At 44.7% G+C, this 18,867-nt stretch overlaps 1 protein-coding gene across 2 annotated transcripts in view; it reads right to left on the bottom strand.

Moving 5' to 3' along the window:
- MFSD6 (major facilitator superfamily domain containing 6) overlaps window positions 1–13,093 on the bottom strand; it is an 86,115-nt gene extending 73,022 nt beyond the window's left edge. Inside the window, exon 1 of one of the 2 annotated variants that reach the window (XM_055398606.2) lies at window positions 12,954–13,093. The gene's annotated coding sequence lies outside the window, so the exon portion shown is untranslated. Of the gene's footprint in view, window positions 1–12,494; window positions 12,804–12,953 lie in introns of those variants that run through there. The other variant, XM_055398608.2, reaches the window with a different exon arrangement.
- Between the last annotated feature and the right edge of the window lie 5,774 nt (window positions 13,094–18,867).

The following is an 18,867-nucleotide window of genomic DNA, read 5'->3' as shown; positions in this document are numbered from 1 at the left end:
GTCCATCACCAACTCCCAGAGTTCACTCAAACTCATGTCCACAGAGTCGGTGATGCCATCCAGCCATCTCATTCTCTGTCGTCCCCTTCTCCTCCTGCCCGCAATCCTTCCCAGCATCAGTCTTTTCCAGTGAGTCAACTCTTCGCATGAGGTGGCCAAAGTATTGGAGTTTCAGCTTTAGCATCAGTCCTTCCAATGAACACCCAGGACTGATCTCCTTTAGAATGGACTGGTTGGATCTCCTTGCAGGCCAAGGGACTCTCAAGAGTCTTCTCCAGCACCACAGTTCAAAAGCATCAATTCTTTAGTGATCAGCTTTCTTCACAGTCCAACTCTCACATCCATACATGACCACGGGAAAAACCATAGCCTTGACTAGACGGACCTTGGTTGGCAAAGTAATGTCTCTGCTTTTTAATATACTATCAAGGTTGGTCATAACTTTCCTTCCAAGGAGTAAGCGTCTTTTAATTTCCTGGCTGCAATCAGCATCTGCAGTGATTTTGGAGCCCAAAAAAATAAAGTCTGACACTGTCTCCACTGTTTCCCCATCTATTTCCCATGAAGTGATAGGACCAGATGCCATGATCTTTGTTTTCTGAATGTTGAGCTTCAAGCCAACATTTTCACTCTCCTCTTTCACTTTCATCAAGAGGCTTTTGAGTTCCTCTTCACTTTCTGCCATAAGGGTAGTGTCATCTGCATATCTGAGGTGATTGATATTTCTCCCAGCAATCTTGATTCCAGCTTGTGCTTCTTCCAGCCCAGCGTTCCTCATGATGTACTCTGCATATAAGTTAAATAAGCAGGGTGACAATATGCAGCCTTGACATACTCCTTTTCCTATTTGGAACCAGTCTGTTGTTCCATGTACAGTTCTGACTGTTGCTTCCTGTGAAGGTGCTGCACTCAATATGCCAGCAAATTTGGAAAACTCAGCAATGGCCACAGGACTGGAAAAGGTCAGTCTTCATCCCAATCCCAAAGAAAGGCAATGCCAAAGAATGCTCAAACTACCGCACAATTGCACTCATCTCACATGCTAGAAAATCCCATGGACGGAGGAGCCTGGTAGGCTGCAGTCCATGGGGTCACTAAGAGTCAGGCATGACTGAGTGACTTCACTTTTCACTTTCACACATTGGAGAAGGAAATGGCAACCCACTCCAGTGTTCTTGCCTGGAGAATCCCAGGGATGGGTGAGCCTAGTGGGCTGCCATCTATGGGGTCACACAGAGTCAGACATGACTGAAGCGACTTAGCAGCAGCAGCAGCAGCAGCAGCACACGCTAGTAAAGTCATGCTCAAAATTCTCCAAGTCAGGCTTCAGCAATATGTGAACCGTGAACTTCCAGATGTTCAAGCTGGTTTTAGAAAAGTCAGAGGCACCAGATATCAAATTGCCAACATCCGCTGAATCATGGAGAAAGCAAGAGAGTTCCAGAAAAACATCTATTTCTGCTTCATTGACTATGCCAAAGCTTTTGACTGTGTGGTCACAATAAACAGTGGAACATTCTGAAAGAGATGGGAATCCCAGACCACCTGACCTGCCTCATAGTTAACAAGGTGAGCCCAAAATACAAGGAAGGTTTAAATGACAAGTCAGAAGAATAACAGAAGCCACAGAACACTGCATAATCATTAAAAACTGTCACTGACAACTGGGGCACTTCCAGAGTTCAGAAAAGAGAACCCAGATTCCAGATGGGAGCTGTCAAGAGGATGAGGGACTTAACCTGACCCTTGACAGATGTGCAGGTTAGGTTTTAGGCAAAGAGAATAAGAAAACTACTCCAAGATGGGGGAAAGAAAAGACAGCAAGACATCCTTACAAAGTTAACCCTGGGGCTGATGGGCAAATGAGGCAAGCAGACAGTAATAGCTTACAGGAGGCCTCAAGTAGTAAGCTATGGGACGAATGGATAGAATACAAAATACTACATTAGGGACTGATAATGAAGATAAAAGGCTTCCCTGCTGGCTCAGTGGTAAAGAATCTGCCTGCCAATGCAGAAGACGCGGGTTTGCTCCCTGGGTTGGCAAGACCCCTGGAGGAGGAAATGGCAACCCACTTCAGTATTCTTGGGAAATCCTAAGGACAGGGAGGAGCCTGGTAGGCTACGCTCCACGGGATCGGAAAGGAATTGGACACAACTTAGTGACTAAACAACGACAATGAAGATAAAGACATTCTTTTTTTAACCCCACAAATATAAATCTAGCATCAGCTATTAGATGGGATGCATGCTTGGTGAGCAACAATTCAAACAGTGAAGAACCTGCTGTCCCTGCTGTCAAATCCAGTGGTGAACCAAAGGCAGGTGCAAGCACAGGTGACACAGGAGTCTCTGGGGTGGAGCCTTAACAGAGTGGGAGTCTTAAAGGATGAGTAAAAGACACCCACAAAGGAGGCGCAAGGGAGGGGCTGAGCACGATGTCAAGGCGTTCCTGAGTGGGAAGTGATACTGGCAGAGACTGAGATCCTCACTCTGCCACCGTCAAGCTCTGTAGCCTTGGGAAGGCTTCCAACTTCTCGAAGTCTTATTCTTCCTCATCTACAACATGAGGAATACATGGATATTTTTCCATTAGGGTAGCCGTGAAAAAAAGATGAAAAAAGATGATGCCTGTTGAACTCTTAGCATAGTGGCTGATCCGCAAGAACGTGTGCAGGTTATTTATTTTGAGCATAATGGAGAGCCACCAAAGAGAAGAGGAGGGCAGAATGACCACATCTGTATTTTGCAATGATCGCCAGAGCTTCAGTATGGAAAACAGATTGGAAGCATTCTGCTACTGCAACCTCTACAAAGGATTTCCTCACATTTGATCTTTTGTTGTACTGTAGCTCAGTGGTAAAAAACCTGCCAGCCAATACAGGAGACGTGGATTTGACCCTTGAGTCATGAAGATCCCCTGGAAAATTAAATGGCAACCCACTCTGGTATTCTTACCTGGGAATACCACGGACAGAGGAGGCTGGCAGGCTACAGTTTTGGGAGTCACAGAGTCAGACACGACTAAGCGACTAAACAACAGCTGCACTTAACACTAACTGCAAATACTAATATCCTGTGATGGAACCACTGTAGATAGAACTTTGTGAATCTAATGCAATCTTTTACAATGTCTGGAAATCAAATAAACTGGCAGTATTTTCCTGACTCCTTCCTCAACTTCTGGAGGTTGCTCTTATACCTGAGCTGTTGCATGATTTAGGGGTGGATTTTACTGCTCTTTTAATAGATATTTCCTGTGTGCCCCAACTAGATTATAAACACCTTGAGGAAAGAATTCAGGACTTAGTATATTGTCCTTTACTCTTAAGCTCTCAGTAAATATTGGTTATCTTTTACAAACACCTGATGGCAAGATTCTAAAGGTTTTACTAAGATTTAATGTGGCAGACATTTATTTTAGGAAGTGCAGAGGAAAGTCCCAGTTGCTCTCCTGGCTTTGACGAAGCAGTGTAAAATGGAGACTGAAAACACAAGCCCAAGTCAACTAACTCTCAGAGGGATTCTGGGGCTTAAATGAAATAATGTATGAAAAAGCAATTTTTCTAACTCAAAAGCAACATAGGAAAATTCGGTGGTGGTGGCTGTGATCTTATTCCAGGGTATGATATTTCATTACAACTCTGGGTCTTATTTTGCCATTACTCCAAAAGCATTCTTCCTGAGTGTTCTCATGGTAATCTCTGGCACCACCCTTGAACCCTGGAACCCAGCTAGTATTTTATCCATCATTGCTCATGAATTTACATCTATAACCATTTCCGTGACCACAGTCTAGCTGGGGAGTGGGGAGGAGGTGCATAGGCTCATTAGAGGACACATTGTTGGATTATGAACTAGAATAATTAAGTAAACCAGGCAAGATATAACTATTCATTTAAAATACAGCCCCCTTAGGAACACTTTAATCATATTTGTAACATAGTAAATGTAAAAGAAAGGAGATGAAACTATCTCTAACATATTTCCCTTCACTTGCTAAGATGGTAAAAAGAACAAATTACTTTCATCTCAAGAGGAGGCAAGGTAGAATAGACTTTTACACTAAATGAGGTTTTAGTGATTAAAGCCAAGTGGATTTTCACTTTCACTTTGTGGAAGACACACTTAAATATCAATTTTAAAAATTGTAATTTAGATTCTCAGACCTTATCAGCCATCATGGAAGCAGATTTCTATTCATTCCTTTAAGGCTTTTGGTTAAATATTGTGTCAAGAGGTTACAGTATAAATTTGAAGCAAGGCCCAGAACCTCGTTTCCTTCTATCTTTCAAATAAATCTCCTGTCTTAAAACAAGCCCAGTGTGAGGTACAAGCAACGGTTCATACTATAGCATGGGAAAAAAATGTTAAAAAAAATTTTTATATCTTGTGAATTTCTCCAACCAAAAAAATCCAATAAGTGTTCAAAATAGGAAGTGAAATTTACGGGACATGCTGTTATTGACACTCTGCATTTTTTTGTCAAGAAGAAAAACAATATAAGGATTTAAGGGGGTCACAGAGGTTTGTAAAAATTAGAACCAGTGCACAGTCATCTCTCTCTAAACCAAGATCAACAGCCGGACGCATCAATGAAACTGTTTAGATAACCAGGCTCCTGAACAGGCTGGGTTTCCAATATTCATTGAACTTCCATAGCTGAAGCTTAGAAAACTTTTCCCCACTGAAATAATATTACAAATAGTGGTGGTACTCAGATGACTGAACCAACAGTGCTAAAAGTTACAACGTGCGTAACTTTTAAATTAGGGGAAATTCTTTCTCAATACTTTTCAACCTGTAATGTAAGCAACAGGTCTTGAAAGACAAGCCCACCCAGAGGTTCCCTATCCACTCTCCTCCACCCAGGAGCCACAGAAGCAGGCAGGGAGCACCAGCCGCTTGCTTCCTCCAGGGCAACAGTCCTCACCTATGAAACTGTGGAGTTCCTGCCAGCGGTCTTTGAAACCACTGAATAAATGCGTTGTACATACAACGCTCATTTTCAAATCTATGTAGACGCTGCCATCATATTATCTTCTTCTCTAATAAATGTTTATGCAATTTCGATTAGCTTTCTGACATCACGCAGTTTCTCAGACAGGGGCCCCTAAAGGGCAATTAGCGTCAAGCCTGAGAACCGTGGTGTCTGCCAACACCTTGGAGGCAACAGAACAGGCACCGCGTTAGAAGCGGAGGGAAAAGGAAAGCATGAAACCTGGTCAGCGCGAGCACAGACCCAGTTACAGCGGGAGCCACAGCGAGTGGACCCTTACCGTTTGAAAACTGTCCCGATTATCAAGCTCTTTACTATTTTAATGATTAGAAACACAATCTTTGTTTCTTTGCCAAGAAGTTAACACAGAAAAATCTTACCTTTTCCTTCTCTTTTCTTATCTTTTCAAAGCATAAAACAAAGAATTTTTAAAAGGTTGATAATGAAAGTTGAGTTATTTAAAGTTTTAGATTCTCCTCTGTAAAGTACCACTTTATACTTCAGAAGCAATTTATACAGAATATATATGATCATAAAATGAATTACAATTCTATTAAAATGCTTTTTGATTTTTAAAAGGTTTATTTTTAAACCTATGTGAATGCTTGTTTTATATACACAGACACACATTCATTTTTTTTGCAAAAATGTTCAGAAAAGGACTGATCTGAGCAAATACAATTATTATAGGACTATGAGTTTAAAATCTAGAAATACAGGAAATACTAAATACTAGAAACACAAGAAAATTAGACTGTGGAAAAATAAGAATTATACTGAGAAGTAAAAAGACAACTCCAAGTATCAGTTCTATAACACTGGGTTAGAACATAATGTTATATTTATAATGGGTGCTTGATAAATGCTTATTCAATAAAAGACTGGTTTATTCAATAAAAGACTTACTTGGCTATTCCGGCATTATTAGTCACTGAGAAAGTTAAGAGGCTTAAAGAGTATGCAATCTATATATAAGACATGGCATTCTAAACAAAAATTTATAGTTGCTTCTTTCTCAGACATGTCTTTTATGAGTTTACAATCTAGATCAAAATATATATCTCACAGTTTAAAATACAGTCTTCCATAGACATGTAGCTATCACTAATGACTTTTCCTTATACCCCCAAACTACACTGTAGTTTAAAACAAAATTTTATATACTAAGCACAGTCCAGCATGTGTAATCAAATCTAATTTGTTTTGCTTTTTATGCTGTTAGGACTCTGTTGAATTCAAAGCTACCAAGTGTTATCAGTTTCTTTCAGAAAAGGATTTATTACCTAGTCCATTAAAGAAATAAGACACTTCAATAAACATACCATACTAATACTTCTGAAAATGAAAATATTCAATGCTGGTAAAGATAAATATTAATAGGCACTCTCATTAACTGAGAGCAGAAGAGTCTTTCGAGAAGGCAAGGATTTAAGTGTATGGATGTTTACCATAATGATGAGAACTGAGACAAAGTCAGTGATCAGTAATAGAAGCAGTTGAATTATGTATCTGAACATAAGAGAAAAAAAAGGACTTTATACCCACAGGATGGAAAACTGAACTTAACAGAACTTAAAATTAATAGAATATGGAGAAATGTTCATGAAAAAAAAAAAGCATTAAGTGGAGAAAAAGCAAGACACAAACCTGTATGTAAGAGTTTACATTTGTAAAATTTGTCCTCTATACAAAATATACTTTGGAAAAAGATTTGAAAATAATATCAAAATGTTACTAAGGGGAATCTCTAAGAAGTAAAATTAGGAGTTACTTTAATTTTTTTTCTTTTAGTTTGATGGCTTTTTTTCCCCAACAAGTATCACTTTGAAAATACATATCTAAAAGGAATCATTTGAAATACAAAACATCTGAGTGATAACTAGGACGCCTTTGAGCCTGCAGTCCCGGAAAGGTCGCTGGGACTTGCTCAACTGAAGTCTGCCTGTCACTGTGCGGGATCCTGCAGGAACAACTGAAAGGGCCAGTTACAAGAGCTTTGAGATGCTCTTAAAAGATAAAACATCTTCAAAACAGGGGAACCTCATTAATAGGAAATAAGAGGTAAATGGATATCATGCTTACACTTTTGAAACTCTTTTATTCAAACTGTCTCATAAAGGTGAGCTTGGGTTCCATCCGTTCATTAAACACAATTTCCCAGAAATCATTTTCAAACAGAAGAAGGCACCCCACAGTAGCTACAGAAGCTGGGCTCTGCTGGACTGGATCAGTGCATTTCTGTAAAGTCACAGGGGGTGAGTGTGTCACTTCGTATGGTTCTGCTTTAAGTGTTTAGTGTGGGGGCTTTGGGCGTGGTTCTGCTGAGAAACGCCTTGGTTACCTTGGGCCAAGGGTATTCTGCCTTAACCTTGTCCCTAAAAATGCCCAGAGCAGTATAAGAATATTGCACGTAGCTCATCGGGACCCACTCCTCCTCCTGGGCTCTGCTGGCCCTGGCTCCAGTCTTCACCCCATGGTGGCCACGTGGGAAGTGGCGTAGGAGCACCTACCCCACTCTACGGAACCACTCGGCGCTAGGATGCCAGCTAGGCTTCTTGCTCACTTTCACTGGACACAGTTCATCCACAAATCAGACTTGTTGAGACAACAGCAGTTCCTCTTTCCAGTTCTCGTTTTATTCCCCGCAAAGCCGCACAAGAGCTCTCTCGGCCACTGCTGATTCACGGCGTCCCATCTCTTTCTCTCGCCCAGGTTCCACTCTTGGTCTCAGATCAAAGCATTTCCTCACTCAGAGTTGAGAAAAGAGTCATTCAGACTTGGACTTCCCTCTTTTCTGGACGTTCTCTGGATCTGTCTCCCCTACTCAAACACAGGCCAGGACAAATGTCAGAAAAGGTGTCTCAGCCTCGTTTCCTCAATCCTCTTTTATGTCTCTGGAATATGGTTTTTCTAAGAGCCTAGAATCCTTCCCACCTTTGCCCCCATTCTTCCCTATTCTTCATATTCAGCAGGACAACCAGGTTCCATGGTAATACAGGCCGGTCATTCACATTCCCAAACCTTAGCATCTCTTCAATGTAATTGACAAAGGGATAAAGGCAGATGAAAGCTACTTTCACTTTTTTCTTTTTTCTGGCCAGGCCTCAAGGCATGTGGCATCCTAGTTCCCCAACCAGGAACAGAACCTGCATCCCCTACAGCAGAACCACAGAGTCGTAACCACTGGACCTCCAGCCAAGTCATGAAAGCTACTTTTAATACACAACATTTGGGATATTTTTTGTTGGTGCTGAGGTAGGGGTGTGTATGTGTGTCTGTTTGCATATGCTATTTAAAGCCACAGACTAGCAACCAGAGTTGCGATAGCTATAGTGTAATATAGACACATATTAATATACAGGTTCAGAGCTTAGGTGTTCCACATTTTTTATTTGTTTTGGTTTGGTTTAGTTTTCTATTTGGGCTGAGTGCCCATAAACCATTACCTTAACAAATGACTCTCATAGTTTCCAGAAGTCGCTCAGCCAACTAACTTAAATGATGCCATTTTACAAAGTAGCAAATAAGTATCTTATAAATAGAAAGAAGGAAAAACAGCTACAAAGTAAATGTTACTGAAACCCAACAATAGGGCTAAGTACTGGATAACATGTCATTCAGGATTTAGGACAATAAATCAAGCTGACACTGGCCTTCTCACCCTCCAAAATGCCAGTAAAGTATAATAATGGCCACAGACAGCTAATGTTGGGTAATATACTGTGGAAGAATCATATCCAAGGGGAATGTTCTTGATGGAGACATTAGGGTGTTTTCTTTGCCCCATGCAGAGTTCACAACAGATGCATACGTCTGCATTTCCCAAGAATCCAAAATTCTGTGTCCTGGAAAATAACGCATTCCTTTTGCTCTGAGGAAAAGGTTTTACCCAAACTGGCTTTGCACTAGGGTAGGATTTTGCACTTGATTTGTGGGTTGACAGAGGACCTACTGAGCAACAAAGTTTCCTAAACCAAAAGACTGAGATTTCCCTCGGCCCAAAACAGAATTAGAACCCCATACGAAATGCTGGATGCCACCTAAAATTGTCAGAATATCTCTTCTGCAAAATAACTTTACAGCTACCCTTTTCTCAGGAATACCTATTACATTTACAGTGAACCAATCTTATTCACTTTTCCTTCATGTACAAAACACAAGGAAGAATGTATTTTCTTGATTCTGAAAAATGTGAATGTATTTGATTCTGGATTTCTAAGTCTGAGCAGGGAAATGTATTAATTTTTAAGAATTTTAAGCAGTGCTTTTTATTAGTATTATATAAAACTAAGCCAAACTGTGGGATTGTATATATACACATCAGACAAGATTATGTACATATACACATATGTATGTTTCTAAACTATATGTGTATGGATATATATATATGCATCAGGCTAGATTAACTTGATAATAGCTTCCTGCTTGTGAAATTATGTTACTAAAAATAATTACACCTGAAGTCATTTCATAGAAATGACACAGCAGGTAAATTTATATCTCCTACTCCTAACTTCTGGGCTTCCCAGGTGGCTCAGTGGTTAACAATTTGCTTGCCAAGGCAGGAGACACAAATTTGATCCTTGGGTTGGGAAGATCCCCTGGCGGAGGAAATGGCAACCCACTCCAGTATGCTTGCCGGGGAAATCCCACGGACAGAGGACCCTGGCAGGCTATAGTCCACCGGGTTGCAAAGAGTCGACATGACTGAGCACACAATGCATGCACTCCTACCTTCTACATAAAGACCAATTATGCTTCCAAAGACAGCCACCACTAGCAACAGCAGGAAGAAATTCTTACCACCCTCTCCAGCAGATAACCTGGGGTGTGTGTGGGCTTCCCTGGGGGCTCAGTGGTAAAGAATCTACCTGCCAATGCAGGAGACATGGGTTTGATTCCTGGTCCAGAAGATCCCACGTGCCACAGAGCAACTAAGCCCATGTGCCACAACTACTGAGCCTGTGCTCTAGAGCCTGGGACCTGCCACTGGAGCCTGCATACCCTAGAGCCCCTGCTCCCCATTAAGAGAAGTTGCTGCAGTGAGAAGCCTGTGCACTCAACTAGACAGTAGCCCTCGCTCGCTGCAACTAGAGAAAACTGCAAGCAGCAAAGACCCAGCACAGACAAAAAATAAATAAAATATTTAAAAATTGGGGTGTGTGTACCAAAGCATTCTTATTATGGAGGAAAATCGGGCATACTATAGAATATGCTATGGGTATTATTAGAAAAGATAAAACTTTGTTATCTAAGACTCATCACCCTTTGCTCCCTTACCTGCAAATTCCAGAATGCCACCTTCCTCTTTGATATCCTGAGTCCCATGTTTCACTTCTTTAATATTACAGAGTTGAGGCACATTCACTTTTTTTTCCTTATTTTCTGTTATTAAGTGAATCACTTCTACTCTTTTTGTTTCTCTATTTTGTTTATATAATAAAAGAACAAGTGCCTGTTGCAAAAAAAAAAAAATGTTTTGTAAGCCCAAAATAACTTTAAAAGGTAAAAAGGAAAATACCCTCCTCTCTTTATCAGCTAAACCCACGTCTGTCAGGAAGCTGCCTGAAGAGACAAGGTATATGTGTGCTTGTATGCAGGTCTGTATATAAATATCTTCTGCAGTTTCCTTTTTTCACTTACCATATTATGATTTTTTTCCTAAGATAATGTGCCAAAGCAGTTAACAGACACATTTACATGTATTGCACTTCCTTTCCCTACAATGAGATTGCTAAATCAAGATTTACTGAATAGCAAAAGAAGTAAAACAAAAAACCTCTCGGTCTAATACTAATATATCTGGTTATGATCATTTTTATACTTGCCTTCAGCATACAAATGGTGAGAACAAATGTACATGCATAAATACATATGTACTGTAAGTATGTAGATTATCTTACACAGATAAATGTTAACACAGTAATGTATGTATATTGAAATGAAATTAATTTTCAAAGGCAAGAAGCAAAGGAAGGCACCTGTGTAGGTGGTGAGGCTTCGTGGGTCTTGAATAGGGAGGGACACCGTGTGGAAATTTCCTGGGCTTTGGAGGTAGAGACACAGGGTTAAATCTAACCCCACCTACTACTGATTTTGTGGGTTTTGTAAGCCCCTTAACCATTTGAACTTCCTTTTCATCATCCATAAAATGGGAAAAGACTTATCTTACAGAATTTTAGAATTTAAGTGTTTAAGATGGTGCCTTGAACATTCTAAGTGCTCAAAAAGTGCCTTATTACCGTTAATAATCCAGAAACCACATATGCTAGACCTGGTGATCTGATACCTCATATCACCAAATACCTGCAAACCTTGCTATTTTATCTTTGTGTTTTGGCTTGGCTTCATGTTTTTATATTAACTTTATTCGTACAGAAACAGAAAGTGTCTTAGAAATAAATTACAGTAAACATGCCTAGTAGCTGTAATGCATTATCGAAATATGATCCTTTCTCCTCCTAGTCCCCCAGGGTATCTTGCTCTGGGCTCAGTAGCAATTTCCAAGCCTCCTCCTTAAAGCAATCCTAAGTTTTTCTTACAACTTGTGACAAACACAAGTCATCTGAGTACCACAAAATCACTGAAAATACCTCTCATGTCTGCTGATGACCAGCAGCCTGAAGTGTCAAAAGCCGATCTTTCCAACAAAGCTGCCTCCTGGCTTCTCCTCTGACTTACCAAGGCCATCAGGGATGCACACATACACCTGTAGCAGTCTAGCGGTCACGACTTAAGGAAAGAAATGCCCTGCAGACACCAGGGGCCTGCTTTGATCACCTCCGTGGTCAACTGGACATCCACCACACCTTTTGCGTTCATTTATTTTGAAGAGGCTGCTGCTGCTAAGTCACTTCAGTCGTGTCCGACTCTGTGCGACCCCATAGACGGCAGCCCACCAGGCTCCCCCCGTCCCTGGGATTGAAGAGGCTAGATTGCCAGAAAATCCTAAACTTCTAGAGCAATTAGGGGGAACTATACTGTTCAACCATCTCCTTTGACGGATGAGAAAACAGAGGCTCAAGATGTGACCGGTCTGAGGGCATACAAATATCTAAACACTAGTTGGGATTAAAAACCTCAACTCTCTAAGGTTCTTTCCTATTACTGACCGGTATGGTTTTATCTGTTCCAGTAGCTCTGTAAAATGTTTATTGACTATTTTCGGATGAAAGGCACCGTTCTTGTTTGCGAACGTGTGTGGGAGAGGAGAAATGCACCGTGGCCGGGCCTTGAGGGTAATCAGTCCACCTGCCTGTTCCCGTGGGGGTGGATAGCCGAAGGGGAAAGTTGCATTCGGGATTTTTCACCATCCTACTTGAATCTGAAGGGGGCTGTGTAGAAGATAAACAGGACCCCAAAGGGCTAGAAACCCCTACTGCTACCTCAAAATGGCTCTAGGGACACGTTTGGCCAAGTTGAAGTAAAGCAGCACAGAGGTGGTGTATTTCTTCTAGGGTGGTAGCAGGGTTTTGTTTTTTTCCCTGTTCGTTCACCTGGGGGAAGCAGACGCTGTCAGTTTCCTCCTCTAGCCACACCAGCGGCTGTGTATCTGTTCGCGAGCTGGCGGCTGGTTTTCGCCTCCCTTTCTCCCGACGATGTTTACGGCGAGGGCGCGAGTGGGGCTGGGCCAAGAAGGGCCTGGACACCGGCGCCCAGCCTCACCCCGCACCCCGGCTGCTGCCGGCGCCGGGCGCCGGCTCCCTTGGGCAGCGCCTTTGTTTTCCCGACTCCAGTTACGTTTGCGGAAGCGCCGCCCGCCGGGGTGCCGGCTGCAGCCCGCCCCAGCGCCCCGAAAGATGACAAGCGACTGGCGAACCCCGGGGGAGGGGGCAGCGGCGGGCGATCGGGGCTGGGGGCGGCGCCGCCCCGCGCCCCCAGCCCAGCAGGCGTGCGCCCGGAGCGGGAGCTGCCCGCCCTCGGCGCGGCCCCGGGCGCCCCGGGCCCCGACTCACCTGCGGCGGCGGCGGCGGCGCTTAGCTGCGCGGGGCGCGGGGCGCCATGTCCCGGCGGCGCGGGGCGGCGGCTCTGGGCGCCGGGGCGGCGGCGGTCGGGGCGGCGCGCACCATCTCGGGCGGGTGGCCGGGTCCTCCGCGGCCGCGGCGGGGGAACGCGAGCCGGTGGGGGGCCAGGAGCGGCGAGCCGAGCGCCCCGGCCGGCACGGCCGCCTCCCGTCCTCCGTGCTGCTCCTCCTCGCGCCCGGCCTCCGCCGCTCGCTGCCGGCTGGACCGGTTTCGGGGCCGAGCGCCGAGGACCCGCCGCCAGGTGCAGCGCTCCGCCTCCTGCGGCGGCTGCGTCGGCGGCAGCGCCTCCCGGCCTCCCGCCCGCCGGGGCGGCCCCGGGGGACCCGCGGCGCAGCCCTGCCCGGAATCGCGCCGCGCTGCGGGGAGGAGGCGCGAGAGCCGATCCCCGGGCCCCCGACCCCCTGAGACCCACGCCGGCAAGGCGAACGCTGCGGGCCTAGCCCCGGGGCAGGGGGCGGAGAGTGGACGGACGGCTGGCTCGGAATTGTGAAGATCAACAACAATCATAGCCATCGTTTACTGAGCGTCTATTAAGTGCCAGGCAGAATGCCGACAGTATTAACGCGTTCGTTCAGCGTCTCCAGACCGACCGTGGCCTGGCCAACAGTCCTCAGGGAACCGGGAGAGAGGAGCTGGGCAGGAGACAAATAACCGGGGTGGACTCACCGGGGAAGGGCTGAGACTGAAGCAGGCTTTCAAACTGAGAAGGTGCTACCCGAGTATCTCGCTGAAGAGATAACGACGTGCGTTACATCAGAAATGTAATTAGAGTTGTATTTCTGGCTAGACACGCAGAGAGGGTGGGGAGAGTGGAGTTGGCTGTAAAAGGTATTCCTTCAGCAGGCATTTTTGGGGCGCCTGTGATAGGCCTTTGGGGTACCAGATCCTGCTTTCAGGGAGCTTATGTCTTGTTCTGGCAATAACGACAATAATAATGACAGCTAACATGGATGAATGTTTCTCATATAGGAAGCTCTGTTTAAGTACTATTTAAATTTTACCGTAATCCTAAAAATACAGGTACTATTATTCCCATCTTACAGCTGGGGACACCAAGGTTGAAACTGAATGTGACCTACCTAAAATGACTTAAATAGTAAATGGCTGAGAAGGCTTTCATGTCTAGAGCTTAAGCTCTTAACCACGAAATCATCATACTGATGAGAATTTTATAGGCCAAGAAGCCTTAGGATTAGTTTACGGAGAATAAAGCAAAGTTACACAGTCACCATGGTCCCTCCTGGAATCTGGGACCAGGTACCTGAAGCTTATGCTCCATTAGCCTCATGATAAACCTACTTGCAATACAGATAAAAGCAAAACAATGAAAGGCACTGAATGTTAACATTTCATGAGGGAGATCGAGGTGGTGACTGGACTCTGAAAATGACAGGTTTTGGTCTGGTTTGGCCTAAAGACAGCTTCCCACGCAGAATTTGGAACTGAACAACTACAACCAGTTGGTAGCTGTCATAATAGAATTATCATGCTTCTTATCTGTCCCAATATTAAAGAAGCAACCTTTTGATAAAGAAAAGGAAGAAAGTGAACAAACTCCAGGTCTAACATGATTCAGTTTCTCTCCTGTGTATGAAAGGAAGGCAGGAAGAACCTGGGTGGGGTATGGGGGATTGTTCTTAATCCAGAGCTGCCCAGAGGTGTTTCCATGTTGACAAGTGAAGTGAAATCATTCTAGAAGTTGAAGCTGGTTTCAGATAGGAAGGGTGCCCTCAACGGTCAGCAGAGCACAAAATGTTGTTTTAATTGGCATTTTTAGGGCAGGATTTTTTTCCTGTTGTATATGTGTGTGCTCAGTCGTGTCTGATTCTTTGCGACCCCAGAGACTGTAGTCCACCAGGTTCCTCTGTCTATGGAATTTTCCAGGCAAGAATATTAGAGTGGGTTGCCATTTCTTACTCCAGGTTTTTCCTTGTAGCCCCTTCCCCTTTCAGTATAACTAAGGAGAAGATGCAAATATGCAGAAACAAAAAGTGACCTGCCTGTCCTCCCACATGTCCCTACCTCCGGGTGTGGATTGGGAAATTAGCTTTCACAGCTGTCCCAGAGGTCATTGCCCAGAAAGGCTCAAAGACAAACTTAGGGTGTTGAAATCACGTGGCTAATTGAATCAATTTAAAACGCAGAAGAGATCGAGAGATTAACACACAGACTAGGGTATAAGCAGATGGTATATTTTATGAAATATGCAGAGAACCTGTGCCTTTATCTCCTGTGTCAGTTTTCCTGTGCTGATGGTGGGATTATAAGGATCAGAGCTGAGGTCGATCCTGGCAGTCAGAGGGTACCAGAGCATGCACATATTTTCTCTATTGAGAGATAAGAAGTGAGGATGGCTGGCCAGTTCCAGCTCACCAGTTAGCCTGATGAGCAGCTGTGGGATTTTATCGGCATTTCTCAGGCAGAGAACAAGTGGAGGCTGTGTAGCTGTCACCAGTGGGTGGTCATTTGAAGCCTGCCTGAATATTGAGTGCTAATAAGCCTCATGAATATTTACTGTACCAAGAACACCTGGTGCCTACTTGGACTTTCCGACATTTCCTTTCTACATTCAGCTGATATATGCACTACTTAGTCTTACAAACTACTTGCTTTTATTTAATTTCATTTCTTCTCCTTATCGTGTTTGTTTCTCTTATTTCCTTCGGCGGAATTGACTTCTTAAATAACAAAGCAAACATATTACAATAGGTAATAATGAGAAAAAATAGCTAACACTTACATAGAACTTACCTGTGCCAGGTACTGTTCAAAGCCCTTTTTATGTATTTATTGATTTCAGCCTCACAACAGTCACATACACGTAGGTACTGTTATCACCCCATTTTACAAAAGAGGAAATTGGTGCATATAAATGTGGAGTGACTTGACCAAACTCACACCACTTGTCGGTGATAGAGTCTACATCTAGGTAGAATCGCGCCTAGGTAGTCTGGCTCCAGGGCCCAGGCTCTTTCTTAATCAGTCCCTCGTCCTAGCATGTGCAAACTCTTACAAACATGAATATTCACATATGGCAGCTTGGGGGATTTTATTTTAAGCCAAATGATGTCATCCAGTTTTCTCTCTCAACCACATGGGACACTGTGGACCGTACCTCACCTTGAAACTCTCTCTTCCTCTGACGTCTGTTGGGTTTTGCAATTCCTCTGAGGCCACTCCCCTACTTAGGTTCCAGTTCAGTTTTGTTCTTGGCCTTTCTTTCCTCCTTTTTTCCTGTGATTGCTCTCACCTCCTCCCTTGGCTTTAATCCCGGAATATTTAAGGATGCCCCCCACCCCCTGTCTCCAGAGCAGCTCTGCTCCTGGGTGCCAGACCCATGTGGCCAATTCCAGCAGGCTGTTTGTTTCACAGGCACCCCTCTACCACCCCTCCCCCACTGGCTTTTACTTCGGGTTCCCAAACCGTCATGGGCTTCTCTGGTGGCTGAGATGGTAAAGAATCTGCCTGCAGTGCAGGAGACCTGGGTTTGATCCCTGGGTTAGGAGGATCCCTTGGAGAAGGGAATGACTACCCACTCCAGTATTCTGGCCTGGAGGAGTCCATGGACAGCGGAGCCTGGCGGGTTACAGTCTCTGAGGTCGCGAAGAGCCAGACACATCTGTGCGACTGACACTTTCACTTTCAAACCATCGTCCCCACCCAGTTGTGCAAAGCGCTGTGCTTACCTCTCCCTTCACCCTAACCCCCACACCCAGCATATTAATTTCCTATGCTGCTCTAACAAGCTACCGTGAATGCAGTGAAGTGAAACAACACGAATTTACTGTCTTACATGTCTGTAAGCTGGAAACCCAAAGTGGGTTTTTCCAGGCTAGGATGACTGTGTCCGCAGGGCTGCATTCCAGCTGTGGGCTCTGGGGGAGAGTCCCCTTTTGGACTTCTCCAGCCTCTGGAGGCCCCTTTCTCCCATCTTCACGGTATGTACCTCACTGTGACCTCTGCGTCCGCAGCCACACTGCCTCTTCTGACCCTGGCCCTCCTGCCTCCCTCTTTACAAGATCCCTTGTGATTATCCTGGGCTCACCTTCCTGGTCTGGGGTCATCTCTTCCTCTCTTGAACCCTGACTTGCTCATATCTCCAAAGTCCTTCTGGCAATGGAAGGTAACAGAGTCGCAGGTTCCTGAGATTGGGACATGGACACCTCTAGGAGGCCATGATTTTGCCTGTCACACCCAGTAAACACCAAGCCCTGTGCAGTCCCCCTCTCAGAATATTCCTGGAATTTGACCTCTTCTCTGTGTTCCTGTGCTGTGCATGAGACTCTCTCTCCTCTGCCTTATGACAGTCACTTCCCTGGCCTCTCTACCTCAGAGTGTTCTCACCCCAATCTCCCCTGTTTCAGCCAAAGTAATCCTTAAGAACAGGAGACAGTGTCATTTCTCTACAGTCCCTCAGGGTTGCCCCACACCATGGGATACCATTCACACTGTGCTGTGCCTCCTGGATGGGCTACCAGCAGACCTTAATTCTCTACTTAAAACCCATCCAAGTGGTTAGGATTTTACGTTTTCACTGCCAGGATCCAGGAACCCTGGTCAGGGGAACTAAAAATCCTGAGATCCCATAAGCTGTCTAGCTCAGAAAAAACAAACAAACAAACAAATAAATGAACCATCCATCCAAGGCCTCCTTTACCGTACCAAAGAGATTCAAAGGTCCAGTAGTTAAATAGGATTATAATTTTTTTTTCTCATGTAGCAATCCACAAGCAGGCAGTCCATGACTGATAGTATGACCACACAACACGGATTCCATGCTTGGTCCAGGTTGACCATTTCCAGCACGTGGGCCAGGGAGACGATGAGCCTGGCACTTAAAGGGAAGCCCTCAAACTCTCACGGTGGCACACATCATGTCCATACATATCACCTTGGCTGAGACAGTTGCATATCCATATCTGAGTGCAAAGGAGGGAAACAGTTTTAGCTACGTGGCCAAAGACCCAGCTAAACTCCATTGCTAGGAAAGAAAGGGAGAAGGGATTCTGGGAGTCAAGGAGCAGTCTTCCACAGAGAGAAAACAGAGTGTCACACATGAGAAAAATGAAAGAAGTTAACTTAGATTGGAAGATAGGGAGGACCCTTTGAGGAAGTAAGAGTAAACTGGACCTGAGGCATAAGTTGGAGATGACCAGGTGAAGAGCTCTGGGAAGACTTTTCCCCTAAGAGGGAACTGCCTTGAGGCAGCAAAGAGCTAAGCTTAGGTAACTGGAGCAGAGGGAGTGGTGGCCTAAGGGGAAACATCAGGAGGTGAGGTTGGAAAAGTGGGCGAGAACCAGGTCAGGCAACAACCTTGATGTGAAGGGCATCATATCAAGCACTGAATTTTAATTCACGTTCAGTGAGATCCATTGAAGAATGCTTAGGAGACCTGACTTGTGCCTTTAAATCAGTGAAGCTGCTACATGGAGAATGGTATGGTGAGGGCAGAAGTGGAAGTGAGACTCAGTTGGAAAGGAGTAAGTGGTGAGGAGAGAGATTACCAGTGTCTGGGGGCAGGGTGATGAGCAGTGGGGATGAAGAGAAGCGGATGGATTTGAGAGAGAGTGTTGGAAACTGTCTCAGCACACTTGGCGATGTACTGGGTGTGGGAGGCAAGGGAAAGGAGGTGTGAGAATGACTCACAAGTTTCTGGCTCGAGCAACTGGGTGGATGGTGACAACCTTTAGAGAGAGGGGGAAGACCGTGGGAGGAGCAGGTTGGAGGGGAGAAAGGAAGAGCTCACATTTTGGCATAAGTTGCAGGAGCCTGTGAGACTTGCCAGTGGAGCTGTGAAGTAGTCAGTTAAGTCTGTGTTTACAAAACTCAGAAGAGAGGGTTGGAC

This window comes from Moschus berezovskii, chromosome 2 (assembly GCF_049115385.1).
Source record: "Moschus berezovskii isolate FMDL1 chromosome 2, NW_MosBer_1.0, whole genome shotgun sequence".
Lineage (NCBI taxonomy): Eukaryota > Metazoa > Chordata > Mammalia > Artiodactyla > Moschidae > Moschus > Moschus berezovskii.
The sequence above is the reverse complement of the archived record's forward strand: the minus strand, read 5'-3'. Positions and strand labels throughout refer to the sequence as shown.